General features: G+C 45.5%; 1 pseudogene; it reads right to left on the reverse strand.

Annotated features, from left to right (window-relative positions):
- LOC130206668 (uncharacterized) overlaps nt 1-1,957 on the reverse strand; it is a 36,183-nt pseudogene extending 34,226 nt beyond the window's left edge.
- Between the last annotated feature and the right edge of the window lie 13,649 nt (nt 1,958-15,606).

The following is a 15,606-nucleotide window of genomic DNA, read 5'->3' on the forward strand; positions in this document are numbered from 1 at the left end:
GTTAGACATCTAGTGTAGAAACTTTTGACTAACGGAGTACACTCCGGTAGTATAAATTCAAAAGTTATGAGGTTGTGGTCTGACAGAAGAGGATTCTGTGGGAAGACGTTCAAATGCTCAATGTCAACGCCATAAGTAAGAACAAGATCAAGCGTGTGGCCAAAGCTGTGAGTGGGTTTCTGTACTCTCTGACAGAAGCCAATCGAGTCCAACAAGGAGATGAATGCAGCACTAAGGCAATCATTATCAACATCCACATGGATATTAAAATCTCCAACAATAATAACTTTATCGGTTTTAAGAACTAAACTTGATATAAATTCTGAGAATTCAGATATAAACTCTGAATATGGACCTGGTGGCCGGTACAGAATCACAAATCGAATTGGCTGTAGTGTTTTCCAGGTTGGATGTGAAAGACTAAGAACAAGGCTTTCAAATGAGGTGTAGTGTAATTTTGGTTGAGGATTAATTAATAGGCTCGATTCAAAGATGGCTGCTACTCCACCTCCTCGACCGGTGCCTCGAGGAATGTGAGTATTAATATGACTTGGAGCAGTCGATTCATTCAGGCAGACATATTCTTCATGGCTCAGCCAGGTTTCAGTTAGGCAACATAAATCAATGTGATTATCTGATATTAAATCATTCAGTAACACAGCTTTAGATGACAGAGATCGAATATTTAGGAGACCACATTTAATAGACCTATTTTGTTGCACTGCTGAAATAATGGTGTTAACTTGTATAAGGTTATTGTGTACGACTCCTCTTCTGCTTACTTTTGATTTATTTAATTGAAGTGGCCGTGGGACAGACACAGTCTCTACTCTAAAGTCAAGGGTGGGTAACTGCTCGAATGGAAGAGCAGAGAAGGGTGTTAAACTACAACTCTGCTCCCGGTTCCTGATCTGAACCCTGGGTTGTCATAGATTAAGTCCGGTGATCAACTTGGTCATATTCGCAGAAATGAGACGCGCTCCGTCCAACGTGGGATGAATGCCGCCTCCTCATCAGATCAGGTTTTCCCCAGAAAGTCTTCCAGTTGTCTACGTAGCCCACATTATTCGCTGGGCACCACCTCGACAGCCAGCGGTTGAAAGACGACATTCGGCTATACAATTCGTCTGTCTGCAAATTTGGGAGAGGGCCAGAGAAAATTACGGTGTCCGACAACGTCTTGGCATAAGCACACACCGATTCCACATTAATTTTAGTGACTTCCGACCGACGGGCGTCATTACCACCGGCGTGTATTACAATCTGGTCTTTCCACCATGGCAGCCCACGACGGTTCCCGCTGCAGCCTCCGTGCCGCAAGTTCCCACTGCCGCCTCGCAGCCCCCGCCGACCCCAGCTCCCGGTATTCCATTGCCAGTTCCATCACCAAGTGTTCGGTCGCTGGCTCCATTCACCAGAGTCCTGTCGCCGGCACCATTCCCCGGCGACCTGGCCGGGTCCAGTTCCCAGTGCTCCTTCGCTGGCTCCAGTTTCCAGTGCCCCTTTGACGGTTCCAGTACCCCTTCAAAGTCCCGTTGCTGCCCTGGTCGGCTCCAGTTCCCTGTGACCCGTTGCCGCCCCGGTCGGTCCTGTATCCTGGTGAACTGCTTGTTCCCTCTGTCCCGTCTCCGTCCCTGCCGGTCCCAGTCCCCCCTGTCCCCTCTCCGTCCCTGCCGGTCCCAGTTCCCTCTGTCCCCTCTCCGTCCCTGCCATTCCCAGTTCCCCCTGACCCGTCGTCGTCCCGGCCGGCTCTAGTTCCCAGTGCCCCTTTGCTGTCCCGGCCCGGCCCTAGTCCCCCTGGTTCCGCCGCCGTCCTGGCCGGTTCCAGCTCCCCCTCTTTCGCCCCTGACTCCCACTGTCCTGCTTCCGGCTGTTCTGTCGCTGGCTTCCCCTTTCCCGGTTCCTCGTGGCCAGTCAGCCTCCCGTCCGACTCCTGCTCCCCGTGGCTCATCGCCATCCCATACAGAACAGGTGTACGACATGAGACAGTAACGAGACGAGAGTGGCTGAGGCCAGGTGCAGGGAATGAAACAATCAAGGAGACAGAGAATACATACGACGTTTCTCAAAATGCGTACTTGTGCGTACTTTCCTCTACTTGTGTCCTCGTGACTCGTGAAACGTCATCAGTCTCAGCCCGAGTACATGTTCCAATTCAAAGTTCGCTTCTCGCAAAGCACGGTCAAAATGCCCGGATGTGACTTGATCCTCCCACTTTCCGGAGGATGCATCAGAGGAGACTTGTGCGTACTTTGACCAGCATATATCCCAGAATGCATTTCACCAGCAACCGGAAACAGTAGCGGAGGAGAAAATAAACTACTGACAATTGACTTTTTATAAATACTACTGTTGTTGAGTCACGGAATGTAATTTTAGGATGTTTTGTTTATTTGACTGTAAAAAATAATTTACAGTGAATAATTAGAGTAAACCCAGGAGCAAGAACAGCTGATGTGGTGACGTCATCAAGTCAGCTGCTGTTCCAATCCCAGAAAGACCGTCCTCCCGTCCTCCGGAGTCTGGACTCCCAAGACCAGACTCCCAAGTCCAGACTCCAAAAGAACACAAGTCTGTACTCGTGTACTTTGAATTGAGAAATGCCGATAGAGTAGACACAGAGGACACACAGAGCAGGGCCTTACAAAGTCATGTTAACTTGATAACATAGCCTCCGTTATATGGGAGACGATTGTTTAGTCTGACTGGTTTCTGGGCATGCTTTAAGGGTGGGTCCAGTTAGCGTCTTTATTGTATATTACAGAGGAAAAATAAAGTGTAATTATGCATGTTAGTTTAAAGGCCACCAACTGCGCTGCCAAGCTGCCTGCTGGGTCTTCAGGTTTAAGAGAAGACACTTTCGCGGGGAGTCTATTTCTAAATGTGCTCTTGGTTAGGTTTGTAATATGATGACATTTCACAAGTTGCCTTTCTCCCTTATGTGTGAAATGCGAATTGTATCCGTTCATGTCACAACTGGCAGAGAGACGAGTGGTGATTAGCGCTAACAAGAGGTGGCGATAATTAATACAAATTACTTCTGAAAGTTGCCCAACACCACTTCTTGTTATATTGATGCAGGAAAACACTCCCAGAGTGACGCACATCGACAGAGAGCAGCATTCACTTTTGTTGCAGGGTTGCAATTGTAAGTGCCTGGGGAGATTTCGGGGACGGTACTTCCTAAGGAACAAAAGGCAGAACAGTTTCACCCAGCCTTTTATAATAGCTTCAGTACAAAATAAATATGAATGAAAGGTTTCCTGACATTTAAGCATAGGAATAAACAATTAGACCGTTTTTTTCTGTCGGCCCATAAGACACAGGTGGGCCTGCAGCCAGAATCAGCAACCCTGTATCACAAAAATTACGTTAAGAGAGATAACAAACGGCAAAGATACGTTCATCAGAGACGTATTTGTAATTATAATACGTCAAATACAAACGTAATCTGGAGAGAAAAACGTTTGTCAAACGTAATTTGGAGAGAAATACATTTCAGTCAAACGTAACTGCAAATTGCATTTTAGGTCTGGGGGAACGTAATTTTTGTGATACAGGGTTGAGAATCAGACACCCACACTCCAGCGCCTGGGGGGAGAGGAAGGATTTTGGAAACTTATGTTCACTTGGCCCGTCTTATGAAGCATTTAATGCACAGCCCTGGGAATGCTTAACAAGCATGATTCATGCACCAATTAAATTGTGATCCAACATTTACTGTAAGGTTAGAAAATAAATATTAGAAAATGCTGCTGTTGCTAGGTCATGCTGGACCTCAGAAAGAATCAATAAACGTCAATGAAGAGCTGTATGTGAGCAAGGTTTGATGTGAAAATCTGTACCATGTTCCCCATCTTATTTGAGTGTTTAAGCATAGTGACATTCTACAATTCATCCTATGGTGACCGTGGTTGTGTGTAAAAAAAATTAAAAAAGGATAATCTTCTGGTGGTGCAAGAGGAAATTTCAGGGGGATCGTCGATGTCAGCAGGAAATGTCCTCTGGGGACCACGAACGCCTGTGAAAAATGTTGATCCAAAAGATTGTTCAGTCAGAACCAAAGGGGCAGACAGACTGTTTGACCAACAGACCAACTACTAGCGCCCTGCCGCTGGTCCCGCCCAAAATAAATAGTATACACAAAGTGAGAGACATGGTCCACAATAAATGTTCTCTTTCACATTCTCTGGATGTTCTTAGCTATGATTGAAATCTAAAGAGACAATTCGTCAATGTTTACATGTAATCAAAATCTCTCTGTCTTCGTAAATTTAACATTAGATTCATATTATATAACATTTCTCCAGCGAGGCACAGATGATGGCCAATTTGTGATTTGTCAAATTTGTCTGTATTGTACCAAATTGTTAAATAAAATTCCAACAATAAACGGGGAATGCTCCTGCTTCCAATATATAGTTGTTTTTCTACATAGTTGTCGGTTATGTCCATCGCCCCTGTCACCATGACCTCCCCATGGTGGGAATTTCAAACCTAACTTTACCAGTTCTTGGGTTTTGTTCTCCTTAAATATATCCCCCCCCCCACAAACACACACACACACACACACACACACACACACACACACACACACACACACACACACACACACACACACACACACACACACACAAAGATCTACTCAAGTCTCACAATGATAGGAGTTTTTCAAGAAGCGCAATAGCAGGACTCTTTTGAGAGAAAACATTTTGCTTGCATTAGATGAGCTGGCAGGTGGGAGACAGCACTTCTCTGTGGTTTTTCTGTTTGCCTTGTGACCAAGCCTATTTACGATCTCCATCCCGGCTTCAACTGAGGGCGGGCGGCGCGATCTAAACACAAGGGTTTCCGCATTTCAAACCGGCACACCGTTTATTCAGCCAACTCACTGCATTGTTCCTGAGCAGTTACACGGCAATCCCATGTAGCACACAATGCAACCAACACAAACAGAAACATGATACCCCTTTGAGTGGTTCATTGTCCATCCAACTTGAGAGGGAGGGAGCCAGTGTGTGTGTGTGTGTGTGTGTGCCTGCGTCCGTGCTTGTGTGTGTGTTTGTGTGAGGGCAAAACAACATTATATTTCCTTCGACAAATGATTCCTGTTGTCCCTTAAGCTCCTTAAGGGAAAACAGGAATCATATATCGGAGGAGCTCGAGGAATGCACAACTATCTTATCCGCCAATCATTGGTTGCTATAGCATCGGTTTTATGATGACATGCAGGGAAATGGGCGCAAACTGGACGCCACCTAGCTGGATTATTGATAATTGGGAAATATTTACAGCACTCCTTGGCCGCTAATGAGTCAGCTTTATTTATCTGGCGATAACGCTTTATGGCTTTTATGGCAGGGAAATAAAGCAATTAACAGTTGTACGGCAAACAACCTGCAGGTCCCTCCCTGTGTTTGTCAGAGTGGGTGCAGACCTCGCCTCACCCGCCAAATGCCATCTGTCATCTGATTTCACTTAGTGGTTCATGAAAATCAAACTTTATGGATCTGTTTAATGTGCAATCATCCTCAACTGGCTCCCCGCTCTATTGCCTTTGTTGGGAGTGTTTCCCTTTGGTTTCCACCATTTCTCCATTTCCCGCACAGCACTGACAAGTCTGCTGTTTCTGTATGGGCCTTTAGCTACAACAAGAACGTACCAGAGGCTCCCATTGCTAACTTCGATTCGATGCAATAGCTTTCTCAACTGCAACCCTCTGTGCACTTGAGTGTATTAGCAGTGTAATGAAAATGCACTGATTGGTCATCAAAGAGGAACCAAAAGCTCGTGAAAAATGATGACGTGGCGGAAGGCACATGAGGAGTTATAGGCAATTTAAACGCATGCCACCAGATTCATGTAAAAGGCCTCAGCAGGCACAGAGAGAGGGTGTCTTTTACTTTCTCAAAAGGATTCAAGTATCGGGTATTTTCCTCCTCACGGCGCCCACAGCGAAAGAGTATAAATCCCCTCGACAGTGATATTATAACAGTCTCTCCATGTATTTGTAAAGACTCACAACTTAACACCTTGTCGTTGAACACTTATTCGATTATCAAACTGATGTGAAAATGTGTTTCACTGCCAGAAGCCCACGCACGTTTCACATCAGGGTTCGTCGGTCAGCCACTTCCAAGTGTTCTCTCGAACATACTAACTTTTCTCAGAAAAAGCTCCTTCCCTATGTATGATGAGTGCCCAGTGATACAAATATTAAAATATAGACCCCAGTGATACCTAATCGCAGTGTCCAAATGCTGGCGAGAGCCTGATAAATACTCAAAGGAAGCTATCCCTTCACATCAGCCCAATCGCTGTGACTGTTTTTTCTCACTGGGAGTCGACCCATAGCGTACCATTTTATTGCCAGTGCCCTCATTCAGCCACCATTTCACGTAATCACAGATATTGACAACTGCCCGGTTCTGCTCAGGTCCTCATATCAGAATCAGAATCATTTATTTGCTAATATATATATTGGTCATGTCCGCTCCTTTTTATAGGAGCGGGCCTTTAGAACAAAGATGGTGTGAATGTGTGAGCCAGTTATCGGCTCCAGCAGAGCTATGTGCGGCCTCCAGACAGGCACATATTGATGTGAAAGTGTCGCCCCTCCCTCCTCGGTGACCCTGGAGCCAAAGAGAGGGGGTGGGGTTCAGGCTGGGCAGATGGGGTACGTTGAAGGCCCACGGTGTGATGGTTATCTCTGGGTTAGAGTTACAGAGAGTGGTAAGGGGGTGTTGGAGGGTGGTGGGCAGTGGGAGTCTTGTCTGTGCACAGAGAGCCTCTGTTTCCCCCCACCGTTCACCTTCCCGTCACACAGCCGCATTCTGCTCCAGGGAAAATAAGAATCTGCACCAACTGTTGCCTCCAATCCAGTCAATCCATTGCCTCTCACACTCACACACACACACACACACACACACACAAAGAAGCTAGCATGTCACACGTCATTCATCTATTAATTGAAACCTAAAACTAATTGAATTTACAAGTGCAGATTAACATTTGTGTGTTTAGGGAAACTCCACTGATTTAACTACAAACAAAGGTTGCTTAAGCCTATCATGTCTTGTGGGGAAGCTGTGCGAGAAGTCTGCTAGATGTCCTTAAGTGATGCTAAAAAATCGGGAGCTGTGGAGTTAGGAAGAAGTGAGCTCACCAGACCCTTGTGGCCCACTCCTCCACACTAGCATGACACGCCCGAATCAGCTGTCCGAACTGTCAGCGGTAAATTTGCATTGTGGGTAATGTTGGTGCCAGGTTTAGGCAGGTAAGAAGATAGCGTGGAATAAAAAATGATAAAAAGACAATATGTCTGTTTCTGCTGCATCCAGCTGTGTGTGTTGAGCGTGATGCTAAAGTGGTGGAACATCTACCCGCTTTTTTAAATTGTTTGACCGTCAAATAAGTTAGATTTTTGTTAAATGCACAGGCTCATAGACGAAGCGTGCCGGGGCCTGTCCGCATGGCCAGTAGTCAGCTCTGCGCGTTATCTCCCATCACAGCGCTGGTTCAAAGGGAACTGCTATCTGCTGGAAGAAGGGGGGGGGGGGCACATGCAAAGGAACTTCATACATGTTACATACTTCTTTTCACAAACTTTTTGTCCGTCGAAACTCATTTTAAAGTGGACTCTTGATTGTCGCCATCTTCCCCTGTTATCTTTAGTCACTGCTTTTTCAGAGAATTCCTGAAGTTATCTGGGGATGTCTCGTAAAGCCATGCTGGTCAGTCAAATGCTGTGACGCAGAGCAGGGTTCTCCACTACTGTCACTAATACTACTACTTGGCATATTATTGTGAGATACTGTGTGGTTATTAATCCATAAAATAAATTACATTTTTCTTTTGAACATTTTATGTCTAATAGGCCGATTGCCATGGTATTTGTGAATATAGATAGCTTTTAAGAAGGATCTTTCACGCACATCTTTTGATGTACAGCACCCAATGGTCTTCCCTCTAGTGCCACCCTCAGGGCAAACTTCTTCCCTTTCTCTCTTTTGAAAAGAGAAAGACAATACTACACAATGCTAATCCTACACAATGCTACTTTCCACTGGTAAATGCCTAATGTTGTTTAAAAAAAAATAACAAATGAAATAGATCTTCTACTACATTTCATGTTGATATAAATTGACTGCCGATTGTGCACAGAAAAAAACTATATTTCGAGATGAAAATGGACCAAATCCTTCAATTGATTAAATTAAGGTGCAATTCAAAACAAGAAGACAAAGTATACAAATTGACAAAGAAACACTCAAAAGTAGTCAAAACAAGTAAAAAAACTATGTACACTTAAAAAGTAATAAAGGGACAACAAGTCTATAAAAATGGGATTCAAGAAGTATATTATTATTATTGTATTATAATTATCTATTTTAAAAGCTTTAATTTGAAGTATTTCCCCTTTTAACCAATTACACTAACTCTAATTCCAAACCAGGCACTAACTTCTAAAAGGTGAAGCCAATGAGGAGGTAACTTAGGGGGCATATCTTCCGGTTGCAAATAGAAGTATGGTTGTATAGAAATCCACGAGAAAATGACTCTACTGCTCTCTTTATGTATTCCCTCAGTAAACATTGTTATTTGAAACTAATCATATTCAGTATTGTTACATCCCTCTAGTGTCACTTCTGGTTTCAAAAACCAAGATGGCAATGGCCCAAAAAACTGAACTTGAGGCTTTAAAGCGGGAGTCCACCAATCAATGGGAGACGTCACAGTGACGACATCCACTTTTTATAAACAGCCTATGAGCCAAACCCTAAACATGCCCACTAAACTTGGTCCAAAGGTGTCAATCTCTCTCTCACACACACACAAACACACACACACACACACTTTCTCACACACTGCTTGTAGTTGTCCATCGAGGCCGATGATGACGTCCACTTCTGACTTTCAACGGTGAGTTTTCTGGTGGCTGTATAGTCCTATCCTGGATCCACAGGTCTTGTCGCAGGTGGGTCATGCGTATGTAGTAGAGGTGGTACTGGCAACCTTGGTTGTTTTTCTTGTATGCCTTCTTTCTTGCCTTTCATGTCTCCTGGCTATCCTGTCCTCCTCCAGTGCTTTGGTCCCGTCTTGGCACATCTGACGCCAGGTGTTACGGTCAGCAGCCAAGCCCTCCAGGTCCCCTGGTCTGATTTTACATTTCTTTAGCACTGTTTTTATCTGGTCTTTATAGCGCTTCTTCTGCCCTCCAGCAGAGAGTTGGCCTTGGGCGAGCTGGCCATACAGCACTTTGTGAGGCAGCCGATTGAGGGGCATCCTTATAACGTGCCCCAGCCATCGTAGCTGGTAGTGGGTGATGGTGGCCTCAATGCTCTTACAGCCTGCTCTCCTGAGGATCTCGGTGTGTGGCACTCGGTCACGCCAAGTGATTCCTAGCATTCGCTGGAGACAGCGGATGTGAAAATGCTCCAGGGACTTCACATGGCGGCTGTAAGTGACCCAGGCTTCACAACTGTAGAGGAGAGTGGTGATGCAAACTGCTTGATACACAAAGATTTTTGTATAGAGATATAAGTTCTTGTTTTGAAAGACCCGGCGCCTGAGTCTCCCAAAGGCAGCTGATGTTTGTTTGATTCTGTTCTGGACCTCATTGTCGATGTTAATGTCCTCAGAGAGGATACTCCCGAGGTATTTGAATGATGGTACTACAGACAGATGCTTATCAGTGATGCTGAAGATGGGTGGCGTGGGTGGGATGTTGGTGCTCCACTGACAGACTACCTCTGTTTTGGTGATGTTGATGGTCAGCCCCATCCTGCTGTAAGCCTTCACAGCTGCATCCAGCGCAGTCATCTGCATACTGCAGCTCAAGGACCCTCACTGTGCAGCTTGGTGGTTGCTTGCAGCCTCCTGATGTTAAAGAGGTTGCCATCTAGCCTATAGACTACTGTCACCCCGCTGTTGTCCTCAATTTCCTTATGGAGAAGCTGGGTGACGCATAGGAGGAAGATGTTAAAGAGCACTGTTGCTAGTACACACCCCTGCCGGAACCCTGTGCACACAGGGAAGGAGGCAGACTCTTGTCCTCCTATTGTCACCCTAGCATTCATACCATCATGAAACTGTCGGAGGATGTTGACAAACTTGCTAGGGCATCCATACCGGAGCAGGATGTCCCACAGTAGGTCTCTCTGCACAGTGTCGAAGGCTTTGGAGAGGTCGACAAAAGCCATAAACAGGTCTTGATGTTGCTCCCTGCACTTTTCCTGAAGTTGCCGGGCTGTGAAGACCATGTCGACTGTACTCCTGTTCTTTCTAAAGCCACACTGTGATTATGGGAGCAATGACTTTGTGATGTTGTTGAGTAGCCTCTGCAGCAACACCTTGGCCAGGACCTTACCAGCAACAGCAAGGAGTGATATACCCCTGTGGTTGCCACAGATGGTCTTGTCACCTTTGTTCTTATATATGGTGACAATTTTGGCCTCTCCATTGCTGTGGGATGTTTTAATCAGCCCATAATTTAGTGATGTGTTTATGTAGCGCTCTTGTACAGAGGTAACCACCCTGTTTAAGCAGTTCCGCAGGGATATTGTCCATGCCAGGAGACTTGTTGTTCTTCAGAGAGCGGACGGCTGACAGAACCTCCAGGAAGGTCGGGGGTAGGTTAAGGTTGTCAATCGGTGGAAGTTCAGGCAGTTGATCCAGGATGGTGTGGTCTGCTTCAGAGTCCTGATTAAGCAGTGTATTAAAATGTTAAGCCCACCTCCAGTATACTGCTCTGGTCTTTTAGGACTCTGCGGTTTTAAGAGGATTTATGCAGTGGTTTGTTGGGCCATAGATAGATTTGACTGCATTTTAAAAGTTATGCATATCATTTCTATCAGCGAAAGACTGGATTTCCTGTGCCTTCTCTGTCCACCACTTGTTTTGCATTGTCCTTAGGGTCTTTTGCACTTCACGCCTCGCCCTCTGCCATTGCTGTCTGGCGGTGCTCAATGAGGGGTTTTTCAGGGTTGCCTGGTGTGCTTTGTGTATGGAGTTCAGTGAGTTACAGATGGTGTCTGAGTTATTGTCAAACCAGTCCTGGTGGTTTTTGGTCTTATCGCCGATTGAGTGGGCTGCTGCTTCATGAAGGGCTGAACTGATTGCGGTCCACTGCTGGTCTGTGTCATTCCCTCCACTCAAGATGAGTTCAAGCTCTTCAAGTTTTTCAGCCAGGGAGCATCGAAACTCATTTCTTGTGCTGGTATCTTTCAGACGGGCACAGTCTAAGCGTCTCCCACTGGCCCCACATTTCCGCATGGGGGGGTGTACGCTCATGTGGACTTTGGCCATGATCATCCGGTGGTCTGTCCAGCATTCTGCACCTCTCATGGCCCGGCACATGAGAACGTCTTTGATGTCACAACGTCTCACGATGACATAGTCAATCAGGTGCCAATGTTTAGAGCGTGGGTGCATCCATGATGTTTTGTATTTGGTCTTTTGCTGGAAGATGGTGTTGGTTATAGTCAGGTTGTGCTCAGAGCAGAGAGTAAGTAATCTCATGCCATTTGAGTTGGCCTGACCAATACCATGCCTGCCAAGCATTCCTTTCCATATCCTGTCACCCTGCCCCACACGAGCATTGAAGTCCCCAAGTAGGAGGATCTTGTCGGTCTTGGGGATCCGGTGGAGAGCCTCATCCAGTGACTGAAAGAATGAGTCTTTAACCTCGGTGTCGGATGGCAGTGTTGGCGCATACACACTAAGAAGTGTAGCAAAGCGGTTCTTCGCCAGGGGGATACGGAGGGTCATCAGTCTTTCACTGATACCCACAGGTGTTTCAGTGAGTCTTGGTAGCAGTGTGTTCTTGATGGCCAGTCCCACACAGTGCAGATGTTGTCCACCTGGGGGATAGCCTTTCTAGAAGAAGGTGTAACCGGACCCTTCCTCTATTAGCGACCCTTCATCAAGGAGCCTGGTCTCGCTAAGTGCGGCGATGTCGATGTTGTCACGCCTCAGCTCAGCCGCAATCAGTGCTGTTCTTCTGTGAGGTCTTTCGGTCATGCCATAGGAGTCCAGGAGAGTTCTTACGTTCCATGTTGCCAGTTTTAGGTTTGGGTTTGTTTTTCTTCCTCAGAAGTGGAATGACTCGACAGGTGCGGTATCCTGTCCAGGTGTGAGTTGAGTGGTCATTTTTTAGGCCACCTTTTCTAGGCCCCTCCTCAGATTGAGGTGAGCAGTGTGGTCCCTAAATAGGGGCTGCTCAGTCACACAGGTTGCTGGTGAGATCAGCTGCCAATACCCTGTGCAGCTGACGTACAGGGCTCTGACTAGAAGCTCCCAGTCTATTCAAACCTGCTCCCGTCGCCAGTTGCCCCAACGCCGCCAGTCTTCAACCAGATGTGGATCCAGAGTATACACCGTGGTCAGAGGTGGATACCTGCGCAAAGAGATTATTTAGAGTGCCGTTGGAGGCGCGCTATCCCCAGTAGCACTATCTTCGCCATGGTAAGGTAAATCTGGTGGCATGGGTGAGCCCAGGATGACCAGTTCTCCATCCTGGCTGCAGGAGGCTGCCAGATCCTGGCTCTGTTTAGGCCCGCCTATTGCGCACCGCCAGCGCATTGCTTTTCTGTCGGGGTCTGCTCCCTTAGCCCTGCCTCAAGAGGTTAACCCACAAGGCAGTGGGGCTATTTGCCCATAGCTGGGGCGGTGGTTGATGGGTGCCAGGGCGTGTCCACCTTGTGGTGGGCCTGCACACCACATCTCTGGGGCCCACTGCTGCTCCCAGATCCCCTGCAGGGTGTGTGTGTCTTTGGTTCTGTCAAACTGCACTAATGAGAACACCTGTGAGATGCAAACATCAAAGGTTGCCATAGTGATTACTTCAAAGGCAAGACAGTTGCCAGGCTTAAAGTGGAGATAAAATTAGCAAACACCTATCATTATACGAGTGACACCACAGTGTCACAGAATAGAGTTTCTAAATAGAGCCCAATGACTTCATTTATTTTTGTTGTTGAGTCCATAGTGACTTGATTCAAGACAGGGTTAGGCGTTCCTATGCTGGTGAAGCATCTATCTCTTCACGCTGGGATTTAACGGTCCTTTTCAGGAAGCAGACAAGACTTACGATTTGAGAGGCTCAATGATCTTGCAACTAACATTTTCCGGTGGAGAGTTGTTCACAGAATCTAGCCACCTCAATTCTTCATTTTAAAGAATTCAACACAGATGTCAATCGGTTTAATTCTTCATTTTAAATTAAGAATTCAACCAGCCGAGAACACAGATGTAAAATAATTGAGTTCACTTGTGTGTAAAGGGCTTAAATCATGTGACGTATCTAGCCACTTCGTCCCGGTCCGTCTGAGTGACGTCACTAGAATTCGTCTTTGACTTGCCAAACTGAAAATTATACTAGTGACATAACAGTGATGTCACAGAACTGTTAAGGATTGGGTGAACGTTTACATGTCCTTAAATGTATTTTTGGGTTTAGATATGACAGCTTAATCGCAGTTTACAAAGTGCTCTCGTTTCTTTCAAGACATGAAATGGAGCTACAAAAATAACATTGACTCGAATGGGGCACAGAGATAGACTTCCTCCCTCGTTAAGGCTTCTATTGACAAATGTGGTAAACATTGTGGATTCCATGAACACATGTCAGGACGAGCACAAGAGTTCCTACGATTTGATCCATAAATGATGTAAAAAGAGTGAAAGTTGTGAGACTTGCTCCCTCTCACTCTGGCAGTTGGCTCTCTCACTCTAGCGCTGAACATTCCGTGCAACACCCAACAATTATAAACTCTGAAAGAGCCTGGAAATCTTCTGAAACCCGAACAAAGATTTCATGAAAACTGTATTAGCTATGAAAAAAATTCCATTTGATCAAATACACTCCAACCTTTTTTTTACGTTTTAAACCCATTCAAATGAAAGGAACAATTTCTCGCAGTTCTTTGGGTGTTTGGAGGCTAAGCGCCGGTCAGATCTCTTAGAAAAGTCATTCCACATGATTTCCAATCTAGCCGCACGTTTCGATGTATTTTGACGCATTTGCGAGCAATGCTGCGGGACCTTAGTGGTCCAAAGTTCTGGCGGAAGAATAATAATATAAAGCCTGCAGGACAACAGTCAGTGCGGCAGATCCTGGCTGCTTTGCATAGCCACACCGAATAATAGATGAGGAAAAACTGATGTTGAGAAATATAATTACAGAACCAGTCCAGTTCTCCCCGGCAACGAGCTGCAATTAGACTCTAAATTATCTTATTAAAAACACAGGGAAGGAATGTGCTTCAACTATCTGCACATGGTGCTATCTTCTGGATAGTAAAAAGCTTAATTAACATTATTGTATGACTGTAGTATTGATGCCCATAGTTGAGGAAATTAATTTGTAAACTGAAATAATGTGACAGCCAATCAGGGACCCGTTTCCCAAAATTACTTCTTTGATCTTTGTCCCATTCTTAATAGATATGATATGATTATGTTAGTCTTATGATATAATGGACTGCAATAATAAATGTACAAACAAATATTTACAACATTCAATTTTGTGATACGTTTCAACAGGACCGAATCCACAGACTAGGGGGCTCTGGTACAAATACGTTCAGTGGACCCCCTTTGGTTGACCCCTTTTTTTCATTGGAGTAACAAGATCATCATCTGAAAAGCAATATTTCACTGCCATCTCTGGTGGAAAGCAGGCAGCAACCTCTGATTCTGAAAATGTGAAGCCAATGTCAAAGTGCCTTTAACTTGCATTCTTTCTACTAGCCATCAGGTGGCGACTCCTCCGGTTGCAAAGAGAAGGTTGGTTGTATAGAAGTCTATGATAATTGACTCGTCATCTCCACTGATTTATTCCCTCAGTAAACATTATACACATGAGTTTATGGTCTAAATCTCTAGTTTCAAGTCTTCTTCAAAACTGAATCATACCACTGAGTGAATACTTTAGGGTGTGGCCACCTTGTGATTGACAGGTTGCTTCCTCCGGAGTTGTCCCTGTTTTAATATTACAACTTTAACCCATTCACATTGTGTTTTGGGCTCAAAGCAGCAGTCCACCAACCAATAGGAGATGTCACAGTGGAACTAGTATAAAGCGTATGATCAAAACCCTAAACACTATACTTGGTCCGAAGTAAAAAAGTGGTCTTGTGTCAGATATAAGACATGTTGCGTGGGCAGTTTGAAGAAGACAGCTCAGCGAAACAAAGTATTTCCCGCCATTTCAAAAGAGAGCTCTGAATTGAATTATTTTAATGTGGAAAACAGCAGTGACTGGTGAATTTGGCGAGTGTTCTTCCCAGCCCTCCATAATCACAGGGGCTTGAAGATCTCGCACAGCACTCGTTTGAATTTGAATTTCTTCAAGAAAATAAATTCCTTGAGGGATTGTAATACAATCACATTTATAATATAGGAAGCCCTGAGCCGGAATTGATTCTCCTGGATCATCTAAATTAATAAGGACTCGGCTAGTGAAGCTGCACTATCAGCTGTAGTGTGTGCACTCATGTCCTTTGGGAGCTGACTCGTCCCTGCTGCCAGTCTAGTTAGGAACAATGCCCTTACCCCCCTATGGCAGTCTTGTTAAGAGCTCTCCTCGCTTCGTCCCCAGGGCCA

Source organism: Pseudoliparis swirei, chromosome 16, assembly GCF_029220125.1.
Source record: "Pseudoliparis swirei isolate HS2019 ecotype Mariana Trench chromosome 16, NWPU_hadal_v1, whole genome shotgun sequence".
Lineage (NCBI taxonomy): Eukaryota > Metazoa > Chordata > Actinopteri > Perciformes > Liparidae > Pseudoliparis > Pseudoliparis swirei.